This window comes from Henckelia pumila, chromosome 3 (assembly GCF_033568475.1).
Source record: "Henckelia pumila isolate YLH828 chromosome 3, ASM3356847v2, whole genome shotgun sequence".
Taxonomy (NCBI): domain Eukaryota; kingdom Viridiplantae; phylum Streptophyta; class Magnoliopsida; order Lamiales; family Gesneriaceae; genus Henckelia; species Henckelia pumila.
The window spans coordinates 77244528-77260409 of NC_133122.1; the positions used below are offsets into that span (position 1 = coordinate 77244528).

The following is a 15882-nucleotide window of genomic DNA, read 5'->3' on the forward strand; positions in this document are numbered from 1 at the left end:
TTCGCAAAAGCATAGAAAGACACGCAAAAGCTTTTCCCTTCTTTTAATCACCTACTGGTCAAGATGGCGCAGAAGCGTGATTGAGGCCCGCATAAGCGCAATGGATTCTCGCAAAAATCACGCGGAAGCGGCGAAGTTACGTAGAAGCTTAATTGATGTGCGGTAGTTGGTTTTAAATCTACACAAAACAAGTAAAATTGCAATCAAATTAAAGTCTAGCAAGAAAAGAAAAAAATTCAAGAAATAAAATAAAATAAATTAAAGCAATAAACATGGGTTGCCTCCCAAGAATCTCTTGGTTTATAGTCATCAACCTGACTGTCACCAGTCTTTATTCAGGGTCATTGAGCAGAGTGTCCTCAACATGCCGTACTTCGTTTAAAAAATAATGCTTGATCTGCTGCCCATTAACCTTGAAAATCCGCCCATCTGTACATCGCAGCTTGATGGAACCATGCAGATACACAGTCTCCACTATAAATGGCCCGGACCATCGCGACTTCAGCTTACATGGAAACAGTTTCAAACGAGAGTTAAACAACAAAACTTGTTGGCTTGATTCAAATTCCCTTCTCAATATTTGTTTATCATGCCACTTCTTCGTTTGGTCATTATATATATTGGCATTTTCATATGCTTCATTGCGAACTTCCTCTAACTCATTGAAATGCAATTTCCGCAACTCTCCGGACACTTCAAGATCGACATGTAGCTTCTTCACAACCCAATATTCACTACACCAAATCATGGTATCAACAACACCTGAAACACAACGGTTTTTTTGAAAAATCGTTGTCTTTTGGTATTTAACAACGGTTTTAGTATGCCTTTTTTAAATGAACAAAAACAACGGTTTTTTAAAAACCGTTGTCTTATATGTGTCAAAGACACAGTTATTTTTAACCGTTGTCTTTTTCTATTTGTAGTTTAAGACAACCCTTCTCTTAATCCGTTGTCTTTTCTTTTCTTTTTTTATTATTATTTTAGACACATATATACATACACACATATAATTACAGAAACCCTAGCCCAACCAATAATCTGTCGCCTCGCTCGAGCTTCTTCATTCGATTCTACTTCGCCTCATTTCTCTCCGCTCCTCATCCTCACCCAACCAATAATCTTCCGCCTCGCATCAAGAAGAAACTACCACCGGCAAGTCTTCTCTCGACAAATCTCTTCTCGATAAGCCGCTTCAGAAGCTCATTGAAGATGACATTGCTCAGCTCACTCGGGAGGACTTCCGCCGTTACCTGAAGGAGAAAGGTTTCCAAGTTGTTGGTTTTTAACTTTCATATTCAGCAATCTCTGTCAAAAGACCTACTTTGTTTCTTCATTTTTTTTTGGTGAAGGGATAAGGAGACTGTCGTGGAACAAGTCGAAAGAGATTCAGCAAGTGATAATGCTCAAGGCTCTACTTGAAACGACGGCGATTTGCTTGTATTTTCCCCTTTGGTTGTAATCTTCTGCTGTTATTTAGTTTTGGAAAATCAATTTGCTGCATCTGTAGATTTTCTTAGGAAGCCAAATTTGAAACATTTCCCAAACTTTTTTCGTATTCCATTCTTTACGCCTTTCACGCAACATTTCTCTGTATTTCTCGCGACAGGGCACCCATTTCTTCCTCCTTCAACTCTCTGTCTTAGATCTGTTGTGCTGTGGAGGAAACTTTGTATTTGATTATGTACGATCTTGTTCATTCTTATTTGTTCTATTTATGATCATGTTTGTTGGGAATTTCTGTTTCTTGATTGTATTTTAGATCTAATGTCTGCTTCCCATTTATGTGAATTCAGCTACCATTTCTCTCTTTTTTAATTGTTCATATTCTGAAATGCTTTTCTCTATTGGGTTTTGATTGTATAATTTTGTTCATATTGAATGGCATTTAAGGGTGCAAAATGGTAGCTCTAAATTTCATTGAATAAGGTTTTTTTCTTTCTTGCCATGGATTTCATTTATCATGAAGTTGGGATCTTAAGTTTATTGATTGTGTTTAGATCTATTTCTGCCACCTATCTATATGTATTCAGCTTCCCACCTCTCCAATTATTAATTATTTAATTCAATCAAAACATATGTATTGCATGAATGTTAATGTTTTTAATGGCCTCAAAAGTTTCAAAAGGATAGTTCTAAATTTCGTTACTTATGATCTTGATTTTGGAGTCAAGGATTTTATGTTAAATGCACGTAAAATTTTGGATCGTTAGTTTGTTGATTGAATTTTATATCTGATTTTTTCTTGTGTTTATCTCAATTCAACAACCATTAGTGCGATTTTCTTGTTTGGTTATATTTTACTTATCGAATTCATCCTGATGAAATGAAGAGAAGTAGTGCGAATTGGGAAGGATTCAAATTCTTAGCGTTGATATTCCACATTCCTCTTCTTTGAAGTACTTATTGTAAATACTGTGACAAGAATGAAATGGCTGTTGCACTTTTGGTAAATGATTCGTTATTTACATTTTGACAGCTCAGACATTAATTTGGGAAGTGTTTCAAATTGAGGTAATTGACTTGAAACTCTACTGTTTTTTAGTTCTTATTTGTGATTTGTGTGCCTCTTCTCCACCTTGCCTGCTGTTCTTGTGGTGTATCGAAGGGGAGTGGTGAATGTAGTGGCATTTATGTGGTATTTCGGCTGATACAATGAGTACCAATAGCTTGGATCAAGCTTCGGCCATTGGGGCTTCTTCGAGCAATGCGTAAGTCATCTTTGACTACCACGATATCCTTCATTTTTTGCATATGCCTCCCTATAGTGTTTGATTAATACCTTTGTGTGTGTATTGCTAAATTTGTTTTTTCATGATGATTGATACGCGGAGGAAGTTTTTGTTCTATCCTAAATATGTTACTGATGTTTACAGGTGAAGCATTAATGTCCATTAAAGCTTCTTTTAGCAATGTGGTCAACGTACTTTTGGATTGAGATTATGCTCAAAACGAAGACTTCTGTTCATGGTGCAGCGTATCCTATGGCAATTTCAGTTCTTCTGTTGTAGCCTTGTAAGTTGTTTTTTTATTTATTTTTTAATCTTCGATTTGATGAATATGCATATTACCGGTCTATACGTGGTTTCATATGAATTTTACCGTATCTAACTTGTATTATGGATTGTTGGATGAATAAATTTGTCTAATCTGAACTTGGGTTGGGAAGTTTATACATATAGATAGGTGGCATAAATAGATCTAAAACACAATCAAGAAACATATAGTGGACGAACAAATTAAATCAAAGGACAGCTGAGGTGGCACTTAAATATTCAATATTTTATTAATTGAATTAGTTAACTATCTTGTCCATCCCCATTATTAATCACCACCACTTTTTTCTAATCTGAGGGCCAACAAGTTAGCTTCGTTTAGTACCATTATTATGGAAATCAAAGTCTACAAAGGTAACCAAAATTCAACTGTGTTATGAAAATAAAAACTGTTTAATTAAAAATTAAAGAATCTCTTTTGTTCCATCGAAAACGAGAAAATTTCACCGCTACTCTATCTTGGAACTTTGATCTACGTGTCGAATTATTAAAAGTTAAAAAGTATGCTAGTGTATGTCTTTTCTTTTAAAAATTAGCATGTCAAGTTTGCATAAATAAATGTGTTCTCTAATATTCAATTTCTGAGTATCATAAATATACATTTTAAAAAATTCAAGATTTGTGCTTAGGAGAAGAGAAGAATATTCAATTCGTTTTTCACGTTCTTATAAAAAAAACAATTGTGAGCAGCGTATTTGAGGGGAAATTCAAATTATATTCATTTCTATACACATATTTTCACACATACATTGTGTGGGTATTGCATTATATGTGGTTCTTGGTATTATTTTTGAGGTTTGGATTAGGTGTTTTAAAGACACGATTGTTCTTGTTAATTTTACTGAAGTTCAAAATGTCGTATTTCAGAGATATGTCTGATAGCTTGTCAAAATCTTAATGCATTTGTCTCACCAAGTTACGTGTTTATTCGTTGTGTGATAAATGGAGGGTATTGGATCTGGCCAGATTCTTAATGTCATGGGGTGAAACTTTGCATACCTTTTGTCTCATGAAGTCCCCTTGTCGTTTACAAATATAGATTATATTTTCAATATTATACATTTAATGATAACTTCTAAGTGGAAGATTAACAGAATTTTTTTCGTTTTTCCTTGCTTTTGAAAACTGATTTATGAAATCCCTTTTTGTAGGGCGTGTTACAATGGGCCTCTTTGGTAAAACTGTTCTAAGACTGTAGGTAAGATATCATTATTTTTTAATTAACTGCTGCAGAGGGCCTCCAGCACCAGTGACGTGTTTATTGCTGATTTTTATTTCTCTTGCAGAAAATTTTAGATCCTTGTGCACATGTACGTCGATTCAATCTTTCATGAAGTATTCTATAATCATTGTGAGGTCCTCAAAGAAAATGAGATGTAGGTCTTGTTATGAAGTTTTTATCGAGTCTTTGAGTTATTCTTAAGCTCACTGAAAGTCTGAAACTTATATTAAATAAGGCACAATGGATAAAATACTGATCTCTGTAGTTAAGACAGTATTATTACCTTACCAATTTTTGGATGATATTGATATCAAATAAGTGTGTTTATATCATGTTTCTTCTTCATTATTGTTTTTTTTACTAATTTAATTTGAGTTTGTTCACAGTTCATGAAAACAGTTTACTCTAATGAAGAAATTGATGAAGTGCGATCCGAATGGGCGGAATGCGTACTAGACTATATTAATTATGACTAGGTATGTTTAATTAATATTGTTTTATTTTCTTATTGTTCACTTTTGCTTAATGAGTTTTTATTTTCTGCTGTGATAATCGACTCTTGTTTTTTTATTAAGTTCCCTGCACATAATGTGCTGTTGATTAATGATGGTTCTCTAACGAGTTGTACTTTCTATGTGTGACTTCCTGGAAATCACATTATCATTGTGCATCGTTATAATCTTCGAGTAAAATAAATTTGGAGTTCACTACCTGTAGTTTGCAGAAATTTCTAACAAGGTGTTCTAATAATCTGTAAAAAGCTTAAGATTGAAATTTCTTTTCTTTTGTAAAAGATTAATTAGAAGGTGCATAAATAAAACACTAGCTAGGAGAGCTCTGGAATCTGGAATTAATGGGAACTATCCTTCATTAATATTTTAGCCCTCCTAAGTAAAGACTATTTTTTGAGGAGAAATCTCACATGTTCTTGACCAGGTGCTTTCATTAGATAATGCATCATGATTTGGAATTTTGGATGCTTTTTGGTAGTGTCAATGTCTAGGTCTATAAGACACGTTGTTTTGTGCTGTAGCATCTACCTTGAATGAGACAATTGACAAATCTATTATTGAGACACACACATACACACAAGATTTTAGTGTGAACAAGTTCACTTCTTATAGTGATTATGCTATTACTCATGCATGTGTAACTACAGGTTTCTGACTCAAATTTTTGTTGTTCCTTTGGTGGCTCTTGTCGTTTTTGGGCTCTATGAGCTTGGATTCTCTAAGGTACGAACAAGGCCTAACTAGCTGCATAGGATCTTTAGTCAACTTTTAGTTAAAATGAAATATGTTGTAGAATAGGAGAGATTAAATATGCATAGCTTATTTTACATGTAACTAAAATAATGTTAATTTGCTTATGATATCAAACAAGAAAGCAGATCCATGCTAGTATGAATTAAAGTTGGGAGGCTAGCTTATTGGGATGTGGAGTGGAACTTAAAATGGTGTGTAGTTTGAGTTATTGGGATGTTGTGGAGTGGAACGTGAAAGTGCCAAATCCATGGTTTAGCTTGTGGCCTGTGGGTTGGTCGGAGCCCACGGTTTGTCAACTGTGCCTACTATATTTTATGAATTCAATACAAATGCAAAAATGAGTTGAATAAAATCTGCACTGCCTTCCCTTTTGGAGTTGCTGAGTTTTTTTCTTTAATTTTTTTCCATGACAAGCGAGATTTTGTTTGATAGTTGAGATTGGATTCCATGTTTAAATTGGTCTAAGATTTTGTTGATAATTTTGGACTGAGAATGTGTTTTCTTGTAGGTAACTCGGGAGTAATGCATAAGGGGTTTTGATGCAAGGATTGAGCTGTGTTTCAGATCGCCTTGGTAATACGTAGAAGTCATCTCGTGAACATATTTATCAAGAACAAATACATGATGATTTATGTTTTGATACAACCATCTTTTGGAACTACTTTTGTTACATTTATATTATATTAGATGAGATATTTTGAGTTTCGACTACGTAGTATTATCTTCCAAATTAGATGTGTGTAACTATTTTGGAACTTGAATATTTTCATGGATTCAATGTAGTAAATATTTTATTTTATATTGATTTCTTTATTAATATTTATAGTTCGTATGAAGATTAATTAGAAAACGGTTTTAATGACTCCAAATACAACTGATTTATGTTATTGCCAAAACCGTTGTCATATATCACAAACGACAACGGATATACACTGTTGCAAATATGTTGTCCTAAGCCATAAACAACAACGGATATAAACTGTACAAAATCGTTGTCTTAAATAGTCAATGACAACAGATTTATACTATTGCAGAACCGTTGTCTTTGGAGACTTACAACAACGATTACAAACTATTGCAAAACCGTTGTGGTAGGATGGCTACGACAACGGATATAAACCGTTGTTATAGGGCACACTTTTTACAACGCCCCCAGTTACAACGGTTTTAATCCCCCCTACGACAACGGATAATATCCGTTGTCGTTTTGCAATTTTCTTGTAGTGATTCCTTATGCTCAAGTTCCAATGGCAAATGACAAGCTTTTCCAAATACCAACCGATAGGGAGACATCTCAGTAGGTGTCTTCAATGTTGTTCTATATGCCCAAAGTGCATCATCCAACTTAAGAGCCCATTCTTTTCGATTTGTCTTAACTTCCTTCTCCAATATTTGCTTCACTTCCCGATTAGAAATATTCTCTTGGCCATTAGTTTGCAGATGGTATGTGCATGCCACCTTGTGCCTGACACCATACTTTTTGAGCAAGGTATTAAAAATTTTATTACAAAAAACTTGATATCATGAAAGAAATTTTTTCTTCTTACGGCGGTTCAAATCTGGAGGTAAAGCACCACAAGACAAAAAATTAGCAATGTCTGCAAACCATGGAAGGGAAGAATGTACCTCAAAAATTTGTTCATCTGGAAAGAATTCTTTTATAGCATCCTCTTCTTTGACGTTCTCCAACTCCAGTCTAGACAAATGTCCTGATACTTGATTTTTACTCCCCTTTTTATCCTTGACTTCAAAAAAAAATTCTTGGAGAAGTAAAATCCACCTTATCAAGCGTGGATTAGCATCCTTCTTGACAAACAGTTAACGAATTGCTGCATGGTCAGTGTAAACAACTACTTTAGTACCAATTAAATAAGTTCTAAACTTATCAAAAGATAAAACCACTGCAAGCATCTCCTTTTTCAGTTGTAGTGTAGTTTTGTTGTGTTGCATCCATAGTACGTTTGACATAATAAATTTTTAGTAACCCAAATTCCATTTTAAGATAATAATATGTTAAACATGATTAAGGATTGGTAATTAACAAAATCCGGGGCTTAATCGGACTTTAGAATTAAGAATTTGGCTTCCAATTGTTTGGGCCAGTTCGGACGGTCCGAAGAGGACTTTGGACGATCAAAACTCAACAGTCTGGGGGCTTTGATTGTGCCTTGTTGACTTCAGAGTTAAGGGGCGATCAAACGGTCCGATCCAGGATCGGACGGTCTGAACCCCTTCAGGCCAGCCAGGCAGGATTACTCAGCCATGGATTTTGAAAAGTGTCAAGCATAGGACACTTCGGATGATCCAAAGTGGCGATTGGACAGTCCGAACTCGACGTGTTTTGCTTGCAGGCATGGAGCTGGATCGGACGATCCGAACGTGGCCGGGAATTTTTCCTATAAATAGGGCTCATTCGAATTCATTTTAAAATACGAATTCCGAGTTTCCTTCTTCAGTTATATAGTGTAAGATATACACTTGAGGGCCCTATCGGTTATTATAAAAGTTCTGGAATAACCAAGGTGTGGTTATAGTCATCCGGGACTAGAATCTATTTAAGTTTTAGAAGTACTTATTAGCTTAGTTAAGGCTTATAGAACTTGTGTAGTGATACGGTGAACTTTTGAATATAGGCTTGGAATTTAGATCAAACTAAGACTTCAACTAGCCTAGAGGTACGTACACATTGACTGAGATTGCCAGCGAGTATACATGTTTATGTGTTTTATTTGGCATTATTATATGGCATGATATATGATTTACCGCTTTCCATATTCATATGTCATGTGCATATACACGTTGAGCCTATACCTTGTTATACCTGATCATAGAACTGCTCAGCTCTATACTTGTTAGTCTGTCACTGAGAGTACCGCGATGGCGGCGACATGTATGTCTGACTACTCTTGTGTACTAGAAGAGTGTGGTTGTACCCAGAGGTTGATCCGCGAGGTTAAAACACTCATGTGGCGCCTGTTCTGAGCATGACTTATCAGATGACCTTTTACCAGTCATCACGGTTGCATGCATAGTATACATGTGTTTACTCATGTTTATGTACTGGGCGTTAGCGCTCACGTCTTAGTTGTTATCTTGGACACCCTATTCCATGGGGCAGGTCGCAGGATGAACGAAGCCGGTATTTTGAGGCAGGACTAGGGAGCCGGAGCTTTTCAGAAGATTTTATACAGCAGGATTTGTTTAGCTGTATAATGTTTAATTTAAGTTATTTCGATATGGTTGTATAACTACAATATTAAGCATTGGATATGTTTTACTAAGTTGTTATGTAAATTATGGGTTATGTTTCCGCACGTTTTTCTCTGATTAGTATTCATGCTTTAATTAAGCTTAATGCATGCTATTAGTTGCCAGTTACTAGGTGATTCAATGTTGGGTCACTACATTTTTGGTATCAGAGCATGCATAGATTTTGGGAATTAGACTTGGGATTTAGTCTTGGTAATGATTGCGCATTTGGGATTTTAATGTGCAAATATTTTCAGATAATGGCTGATGGAGGTAACGAGAGTCTTGGTAGTATTGGTCAGGAAGGTAGTCATCAGCATCCTCACCATCATCATCATCATGAGGATCGACATCGTCCTCACGAGGGTAGACGTCGCTATAATATCAATAATTTTATGCAGGTAGGACTGAAACCCTTGTTGTGAGGCAAAAATCCTGAGGAGGCGAGGAACTGGATGGCCTTGATCGAAAGTGATTTTCGTGCTTTCGAGTGTACTGAGGAGCAGAAGATGAAGGTTCTAGAGTTTGTTTTAGATGGACGTGAATGTTTATGGAGGGATGCCAAGCCAGCTCAAGTGCGTACTGAGAGAGGACGGGTGACTTGGGAGGATTTTCGTCAGCAATTTCAGAAGTTATATTTTCCTCCAACTGTTCGTCACGCACGATCGATGGAGTTCCTTACGCTGAGACAGTGATCTTTGACTATTGATGAGTATCAGCAGCGATTCATTGATCTGCTACCTTACAGTCCTCATATCAATGAGAGTGATGCGTCCAAGTATGATATCTTTCTACAAGGCCACAATCAGGATATCTATTTATAGGTTGTTGTCTGTGATGATCCGACATCTTACAAGACTCTAGTTAATCGGTTCCTTCAAGTGGAGAACAGCAATAGGCGAGCACAATTGATGATGTCAGGACATCTAGTGGATCTCTTGGGTCTAGAGCTTAATTTGTTGTGCAATATGGACCTATGTCTTCTACTAGTACTTCTTCTGGATCTCATGGTTCACGAGGTATGTTTCGGTTCGGAAAGAAGAAGAAGAAATATGAATTTTGCAGTCACTGTGGTGGGAAGCATTATGCAGCTTCTTGTCGGAAGGCTTCTGTTGCATGTTATATTTGCGGTGAGCAGGGACATCTGCGGAGAGATTGTATTAGCGTATGGGAGTTGTGAGTGGATCGGGATCACAGATGGGATCTTAGGCTTCTACTCATCCACTTTAGTAGCCAGCACCACCTAGTTCTTCTAGTTTCCGTCCACCTATGCAAGGGCAGGTATTTGCTCTGTTTCAGGAGCAGGCTACTGAGGGAAGCGATTGCATGTTGGCACGTACCTTTTTATTATGTTGTATTCTTGCAATTGTTTTAATTGATACTGGTGCATCGCATTCTTTTATTTCTAATCTCTTTGTTAAGAGACATAGATTACCTTATGTATCATTAGACCTGGATTTAATTGTATCTAATCCGCAAAAAGCAGGACGTAGTAACTTAGTGTCTAGTGATGGGTTGCCTTCTAGAGTTTGAGGGTTGATAGTCATGTTTATGTTGCTTATTTTAATATCGTTTTGTTGTTGTTTTGCATGCATTTACATGTTGTAATTTAGCATTTTGTTTTTATTTTATTTTTCATGTCTACATAACATACTCCCGGATTTATTGTGTAGTAAGTCGCATTTTACTGGAAAAAAGAGAATTGTTGAAGAAGGAAGGATGATGCGCTTGGGAAGAGAAGAGAAAGATTTGTTTGCACAAGGAGTTGTGCAAACGCACAACTTGTTTGCACAAGAAAGATATTGTTTGCACAAGGAGTTGTGCAAACGCATTATTTGTTTGCACAACAAGTAGTGCAATTTGCACCACATATGCGCTATTGAAGAAATATGAAGGAAGCGCGTTTGCACTTGGCATTAGCGCTACTTGAAGTGCAAATGGAGAAAAAGGATGCGCATTTGCGCTTGAAGAATACTCGTTTGCGCAGGTACTGTGATGCGTACAGATTTGTGAGATAAAATATGCCCGCTCGATCCGCATAATCCAACCGATCGAGCGGCCAAAAAAATATGAAAACAGTAGGTTCGTAAAAGTTGCTCGCTCGATCCGCAACATCTTGTCGATCGAGCGAGACATGATGTTCGGGAAAAAATCTGTAATTTAGGAATTTTTATTATTAAGGACTCTAGCCTTAATTAAAAGATATATCTCGAATTTTAGAGTCAGATATGGAAAAAGAAAAAGGGAGATTGGACGGCTTGGAACGCGAAAGAATGCTCTGGAGGCTAGGTTTTATCTTTCTTGTTCTTAGATTTTAATTCTTCTTATTTTTATTCTTGGTTGAGGAAGACGAACCCTTGATTTTATTTATCTTGTGAGATTTAGATTTTCATTGTTTGATTTTTATCGAGTATCAAGAGTTGTTCTGGTTTATTTCATGCTTGTGTGTTTGATTATTAGATTGATCACCTGATAATTCTTTCGTACAATCTACCGCTAAATTAGAATTTAAATCCGTAATTGTTTGAATCATCTAATTTGTGAAGCAACTACGTTTGATATTTTCGGCTGTTGAATTTATTAATTCGTAGGAACAACAATTGACTAGGCTAAATACATCCGCAGGTGCATGTGTTGTCTAGATTCATCAGTTTCACTCATATAAATGCTACCGTAGATTTAAATCTAGATTGCTGTTATCGGGTTAATTTATTGGTAAGAGTTAATTTAGAATGCTGTTTTCTAATTAACTAAAATTAAGGTGAAACAGGAATTTAATTTTCAATGATGAATATTCAATGCGAATTAATTATTTTAGAGAATCAATGATCGAGTGAATGATTTCAAGGGTGTAGTCGACCGATACCAAGTCTCGTTATTTTATTAATTTTCTTATTTTAATTCCTGCATAGTAGTTAATTCTAAAATTTCCAAATCCTCTTTTATTTATTTCCAGTATTTTTAATAACACAAATAAATTTCATTTTCCTCGTGAGAACGATCCCTACTCTCGCTACTACATGTTTATTTAGTTAATCTGAGTTGGGTTAATTTGGGCGTGATATGACTAAGCGCTACCAAATTTTGGCGCCATTGCCGGGGAAGGCGTTTCATTTAGTTGTATTTTTGTTTTTTTATTATTATTTTTCCTCCTAGTGCTACTCTGGTTTGTTCGTGCGTGCAGGTGAATCTTCGGAAGAAGAAGAATTTCCATACGACCCAGAGATAGAAAGAATTTTGCTTAGGCGAAGGGGGATTCTTGCGGTGTGATACTTCGAGATGTCTAATCGACAAGTATTAGCAAGTTTTATCCAGCAACACGGAGAGCCATTCTACGCAGCATGGAAGAGATTTAAAGATTTGGAAACCATCTTCCGGTATCATGAGTTTTCTAATTATGCTTTCCTTACAATTTTTCTTGATGGTTTGGATGCAGTGACAAGAAAATGGGTAATTGATGGAGCTTTCACAGCCGGTATTTCAATATTTTGTCAAGATGATGATACCATGAGACACCTGTTGGATGATATGGCCGAGTTTGACTATTATCGGTATTCACACTCGCAATACCCGGATTTTACAGACCAACCATTTGAGCTTCAAAAGGAGGAGGGAAGTTGTTCGAAGTTGATCTTACATCCGCTAGAGGATATCATGAGCAAGCTTGTGGCATTGACTGTGGAAACTGTAGAAGATCTAAAAAATTCTAGATGTCACCTTGTGGAGCACATAGAGAATATCAAGAGATCACTCGTCCATGAATACCGAGAACATGAAGTGAAGCAAGATACTCAAGCTTTGACCAACACAATTTGGTTTAATGATGATGACTTAGAGAACCAGAATTGGGAGTGCGAATCAATTCCTACTGAAGATTTAGAGGTGTTTGAGTCTTCTCTTCTTATTGGACCTCAGTCGGAAGATGTTCTGGAAGAAATTTCATACGATGGAAATATGTTACCACTTGAGTTTGAGGATGACAGAGTTCAAGAGTCTATCGATATGAGCTCATCGATAGTATTATCATACACACATCCCCAAGATCCTTCCTTTCCATTCGTACCAGTCTCAAAAGATGTTAGCTTCCAAGAGCCCACCGAGACGTTCTCTTCCCATGTTTATCAGCTACTTTGGAGTGTTGTTGCGGTGACGAGTTTTAACTATTTATATCTGGCCAAGCTTGAGGGCTTATGGAACCAAGACCCATTTGTGGTGTCATATGACACTTATTTTGGGCGTCAGCCGCTCTTTGAGTAATGCTTCTGAGAGTCAAGCCGATGACTAAAAATCAAGCGCTGGCTGGGAGGCAACCCAGTGTCTTTTTCCTTTATTTCATTTTGTTTTGTTTTGTTTTGTTTTTTGTTTTATTTTCTTTGTTTTTAGGAGCCTAGCCGCCCCATCTGCCATCCAATTTTTATTAGGAGTCTTCCATTATTCAGCCTAAGGCCAAAGAGGACGACAATGCCAACACTTGAACCAGGGGAGTTCTGTTTTTCATTTTTCATTGCATTGTGTTTAGTTGTTTTTTGTGTTTTGGGTTTTGATGCATTGAGGGCAATGCTTCATTTAAGTGTGTGTGTGTGTGGGGGGGGGGGGGGGGTGCATTCATTGCATTCATTTTATTTTTGTTTGTTTCGTATGCATAAGTACGATGATGATTGTTAGCCTATGATGATGGAAGTGGAAAAATGAAATTTTTGAGTAATTTTACTCTTGATTGGATATGAGAAACTATAGGTTGTTTGTTGAATATTTTTAAGCATGCTTGTTTAACCGGTGAATTGTAGCGATTTTATTAGATATCGTGGATGTCTGTTGGACCATTGCACGGCAATAGGTGTTTGTGGAACTTGATAGTGCTTGAATGTTGATGATTTCTTTGATATGGCCATACACTCTCTTGGGCGCACCTAGAAAAAACTTTTTTTTTATACAACTCCATCCTGGCCTAGAAAGGATTGAAATCCTAATCCTAAAATATTAAATTCAAGGCTAAGTATGCGGATTAAATGGGGTTGATGCTTCATCCGGGCTATAGACGAGGGGATTGAAATTCTAATCCTGTCTTAGTTACAGCTAAGTTAGCGAGTAATTATTGGGGCTAAAGCAATATCGGGTTCAAAATTCGATGGTGCGCAAATTATTCTCAAGGAAGTTGTGTTGTGTTGAAGGATTGTTGAGAGGAGGGTTCTAGATTGTGAGACTTGCACTGAATTGTTCTAGGTCGGCAAACAGTCTTGAAGCTTTGTCTTTTGATGTTGCATGCAGCTGGGGTAACATGTCACACACGCACGTTCGCATTCGACTGAAGGTGTATCATTGATAATCGAGAGTCGTTGTGAGGTTTTTTTTTTTTAGAAATACTTCTCTGAGGCTATGTTGTGTATGATTCATCCTTGCTTATACTTTTGTTGTGTTTTCATTTTGTTTTTGCATACTTGCTCGAGGGAGAGCAAGGACTAAGTGTGGGGGTATTTGATAGTCATGTTTGTGTTGCTTATTTTAATATCATTTTCTTGTTGTTTTGCATGCATTTACATGTTGTAATTTAGCATTTTGTTTTTATTTTATTTTTCATGTCTGCATAACATACTCCCGGATTTATTGTGTAGTAAGTCGCATTTTACTGGAAAAAAGAGAATTGTTGGAGAAGGAAGGATGATGCGCTTGGGAAGAGAAGAGAAAGATTTGTTTGCACAAGGAGTTGTGCAAACGCACTATTTGTTTGCACAACAAGTAGTTCAAACAAGAAGAATCAAGCGCATTTGCTCAAGTTGTTTGCACCACATATGCGCTACTGAAGAAATATGAAGGAAGCGCGTTTGCGCTTGGCATTAGCGCTACTTGAAGTGCAAATGGAGAAAAAGGATGCGCATTTGCGCTTGAAGAATACTCGTTTGCGCAGGTGCTGTGATGTGTACAGATTTGTGAGATAAAATATGCTCGCTCGATCCGCATAATCCAACCGATCGAGCGGCCAAAAAAATATGAAAACAGTAGGTTCGTAAAAGTTGCTCGCTCGATCCGCAACATCTTGCCGATCGAGCGAGACATGATGTTCGAGAAAAAATCTGTAATTTAGGAATTTTTATTATTAAGGACTCTAGCCTTAATGAAAAGATATATCTCGAATTTTAGAGTCAGATATGGAAAAAAAAAAAAGGGAGATTGGACGGCTTGGAACGCGAAGAATGCTCTGGAGGCTAGGTTTTATCTTTCTTATTCTTAGATTTTAATTCTTCTTATTTTTATTCTTGGTTGAGGAAGACGAACCCTTGATTTTATTTATCTTGTGAGATTCAGATTTTCATTGTTTGATTTTTATCGAGTATCAAGAGTTGTTCTGGTTTATTTCATGGGTGTGTGTTTGATTATTAGATTGATCACCTGATAATTCTTTCGTACAATCTACCGCTAAATTAGAATTTAAATCCGTAATTTTTTGAATCATCTAATTTTTGAAGCAACTACGTTTGATATTTTCTGCTGTTGAATTTATTAATTCATAGGAACAACAATTGACTAGGCTAAATACATCCGCTGGTGCATGTGTTGTCTAGATTCATCAGTTTCACTCATATAAATGCTACCGTAGATTTAAATCTAGATTGCTGTTATCGGGTTAATTTATTGGTAAGAGTTAATTTAGAATGTTGTTTTCTAATTCACTAAAATTAAGGTGAAACATGAATTTAATTTTCAATGATGAATATTCAATGCGAATTAATTATTTTAGAGAATCAATGATCGAGTGAATGATTTCAAGGGTGTAGTCGACCGATATCAAGTCTCGTTATTTTATTGATTTTCTTATTTTAATTCCTACATAGTAGTTAATTCTAAAATTTCCAAATCCCCTTTTATTTATTTTCAGTATTTTTAATAACACAAATAAATTTCACTTTACTCGTGGGAACGATCCCTACTCTCGCTACTACATGTTTATTTAGTTAATCTGAGTTGGGTTAATTTGGGCGTGATACGACTAAGCGCTACCAAGGGTCATGTGTTATCGGCTAATCTGATGATTCTAGCGATGGCGGATTTTGATTGTATTTTGGGAATAGATTTGCTGACTTTGTATCACGCT

At 36.3% G+C, this 15882-nt stretch overlaps 1 long non-coding RNA gene across 4 annotated transcripts; it reads left to right on the forward strand.

The window, feature by feature from the left end:
* Positions 1-1040: 1040 nt before the first annotated feature.
* Positions 1041-6362, forward strand: LOC140892348 (uncharacterized). Of its 4 annotated transcripts, none has more exons than XR_012152807.1 (10): positions 1041-1266; positions 1353-1684; positions 2480-2514; positions 2609-2711; positions 2877-3015; positions 4208-4254; positions 4343-4432; positions 4665-4754; positions 5438-5513; positions 6052-6362. It is a non-coding gene; the product is annotated as an uncharacterized lncRNA (long non-coding RNA). The 4 variants fall into 4 exon arrangements; XR_012152810.1 differs by having other exon boundaries at positions 4343-4366; XR_012152808.1 differs by having other exon boundaries at positions 2485-2514.
* The last annotated feature ends 9520 nt before the right edge of the window (positions 6363-15882 follow it).